Source organism: Cebus imitator, unplaced genomic scaffold (assembly GCF_001604975.1).
Source record: "Cebus imitator isolate Cc_AM_T3 unplaced genomic scaffold, Cebus_imitator-1.0 Scaffold256, whole genome shotgun sequence".
Taxonomy (NCBI): Eukaryota; Metazoa; Chordata; class Mammalia; order Primates; family Cebidae; genus Cebus; species Cebus imitator.
The window spans coordinates 626513-629591 of record NW_016107571.1 but is presented as its reverse complement, the minus strand read 5'-3'; the positions used below and the strand labels follow the sequence as shown (position 1 = coordinate 629591).

The 3079-nt window shown below is 51.6% G+C and overlaps 1 non-coding gene across 1 annotated transcript; it reads right to left on the bottom strand.

The window, feature by feature from the left end:
- Positions 1-458: 458 nt before the first annotated feature.
- Positions 459-879, bottom strand: LOC119467054. Its single transcript, XR_005195579.1, has one exon.
- Positions 880-3079: the final 2200 nt, after the last annotated feature.

Genomic DNA, 3079 nt, shown 5'->3' with positions numbered 1-3079 from the left:
AAAAAAAAAAGAGGATAGAGAGAGACAAAGAAAGAAAATGAAAGGAAGGAAGGAAAGATAGAGAAAAGAAAAAGACAGATTAAAAAAGGGGTCGGGCACAGTAGTTGCCTTTAATTCCAGTGCTTTGGGAGGTCGAAGTGGGCTATCACTTGAGGTTAGAAGAGGCCGAAGTGGGCGGATCACCTGAGGTTAGGATTTTGAGACCAGCCTGGGAAACATGGTAAAACCCTGTCTCTACCAAAAAATACAAAAACTAGCCGAACGTGGTAGCGCAGAGCAAGAAGGAAGGGAGCAAGGGAGGGAGGGAGGGAGAAAGGGGAAGGTGGGAGGAAAGTAAATCAGCGGCGAACAACGCCTCCAAGAGATTTTGCAGCTCCTGGGCCACCATGCTCGGCGCCCCGCCCTAATCAGTCGTTCACATGCTCGCCCCTACGCCGCAGGCAGCCCGGTGGCCGTGCCCAGATCAGAATCGCCTCGATAATCAGTGGCCCGGGACAAGCCCGGCCTCGTCTATCTGATCAATTCATCACTTCTGAGCACCGGGCCCCGCAGAGCCAATTCCGGGACCCCGGGGACCGCAGCGTTGCCGCCGCCTAGGGGCCTCGCTGCACAGCGCCCCGAGAAGGGGCTTCGCAGGAGGGGAGCTTTTCATTTCGGGTCGGCCCGGCGGGGCTGGGGTCACGACCCGATCAAATAAGATCAAGGTGTAGGCGGAGGGAAGGGTTCAGGGGCGGGCGCACACACTCACCTAACACGCTCCACGCGCGCACGTTCACACACTCGCGCGTCCACTCACACAAGGCTCACACGCGCCTCGCACACGACACGGAAAGTCCACACACACCACGCAGAACCCAAGCCGCTCTCCCTCCCTAAAGCAGCGGAAGTCCGCCTCCCCACTTTTAAATTCTCCGCCCCCTCTGGCGCCCTGGAGGATTCTGGGAGGAACCATCGAGCATAGGCGGACGAGTCCGGAGGAAGGAGCTGTTTCTCAGAGTGCGCGCGTTGCTGCCCTCTCGTGGCTCGGAGGAGAACCTACGTCCCAGGAAAAGGCGGTACTAATTTCCACCATACAGAACCGTGGTTGTTTTTTTTTTGGAGACGCATTCTCGCCGTGTCAGCCAGGCTGGAGTGCAGTGGCGTGATCACGGCTCTCTGCTTCTGGCCCAAATGATCCTCCCACCTCAGCCTCCTGAGTCGCTGGGACCACAGGCGAGCGCCATCACGCCTGGCCTTTTGACCTTTTTATAGCCACACATTTATATAAATATCTTTGGTTTTCCTGTGATCTTGACTTTATTTTGTCTTAAATTTCTTTTTCGCTTCCCGGGTTCAAGCGATTCTCCAGCCTCAGCTTCCCGAGTAGCTGGGATTACAGGCGCCTGCCACGATGCCCAGCTAATTTTTGTATTTTTAGTAGAGATGGGGTTTCACCGTGTTGGCCAGGCTGGTCTCAAAATCCTGACCTCAGGTGATCCGCCCAACTTGGCCTCCCAAGGTGGAGGAATTACAGACGTGAGCCACCGGGTCCGGCCTTAAATTTTTAAATATTACTCAACTTCAGGATATTTGTAGGTGAGTGACTTTTTTTTTTTTTTTTTTTTTTTGAGGCCAAGTCTCGCTCTGTTGCCCAGGCTGGAGTGCTGCGGAGTGGCGCGATCTTGGCTCACTGCAACCTCTGCCTCCCAGGTTCAAGCGATTCTCCTGACTCAGCATCCCAAGGAGCTGGGATTACAGGCGCCCACCACCACGCCCAGCTAATTTTTGTATTTTTAGTAGAGATGGGGTTTTGCCATGTTGGCCAGACTGGTCTTGAACGTCTGACCTCATGATCCGCCTGCCTCGGCCTCCCAAGGGATTACAGGCATTAACTGGGAATACAGGCATGAGCTACCACGCCCGGCAGGTGAGTGACTTTTGTTCCAAGAAGACAGCAATCCCTGGTCATTACCATAGGAAGCATCGGCTTCTCCAGTAGCCCCTTCTCCCTAGGGAGAAGACAAACATTTTACCAAAGGGAAAGGCGAGAAATACAGTACGTATGTATGTATGTATTTACTTGTTTGTTTATTTGAGACAGGGTCTTGCTCTGTCGCCCATGCTGAAGTGCAGTGGTACAATCACGGTTTACTACAGCCTCAACCTACTGGGCTCAATCGATCCTCCCACCTCAGCCTCCCAAGTTGCTGGGACCACAGATCACACCTGGCTCCTACTTTTTTTTTTTTTTAAACGGAGTCTCGCTCTGTTGCCCAGGCTGGTGTGCAGTGGTGCAATCTCAGCTTACTACAACCTCCACCTGTGGTGTTCAAACGATCCTCTTGCTTTCGCCTCCCAAGTAGCTGGGATTACAGGCATGTGCCACCACGCCTGGCTATTTTTTTGTATTTTTAGTAGAGGTGGGGTTTCGCTGTGTTAGCCAGGATGGTCTCAATCTCCTGAACCTCATGATCTACCTGCCTCCCAAAATGCCGGGATTACAGACATAAACCACCACGCCCGTCCCACACCTGGCTACTTAAAAAAAAATTTTTTTGTAGAGACACAGGTCTCACCAAGTTGCCCAATCTGGTCTTGAACTCCTGGGCTCAAGTGATCCTTTTGCCTTGGCTTCCCAAAGTGCTGGGATTACAGACTTAATCCACCACACACAGCCAGAGTACGGTATTTAAATGTAAGCATTAGATACAGTATCTATGAAATGGGTAAAGGTAGGAAGGCATATCCCTGTCCCCACTTAAGAGAACCCCAAGGCTGCCAAGAACTTGATGCTGTGGCAGTCAAAATTTTGAGCCTTCATTTACCGTCACATCTATTAAAACATTATCTTGACTTTCAAGTTCCAGAATGAGTAGAGTGTAAAATAGCAGTGATTATATAATTAGCTCCCTCACATTAGAAAACACAATTTTAGGCCGGGCGCGGTGGCTCAAGCCTGTAATCCCAGCACTGTGGGAGGCCGAGGCGGGTGGATCACGAGGTCAAGAGATCAAGACCATCCTGGTCAACATGGTGAAACCCCGTCTCTACTAAAAATACAAAAAATTAGCTGGGCATGGTGGCGCGTGCCTGTAATCCC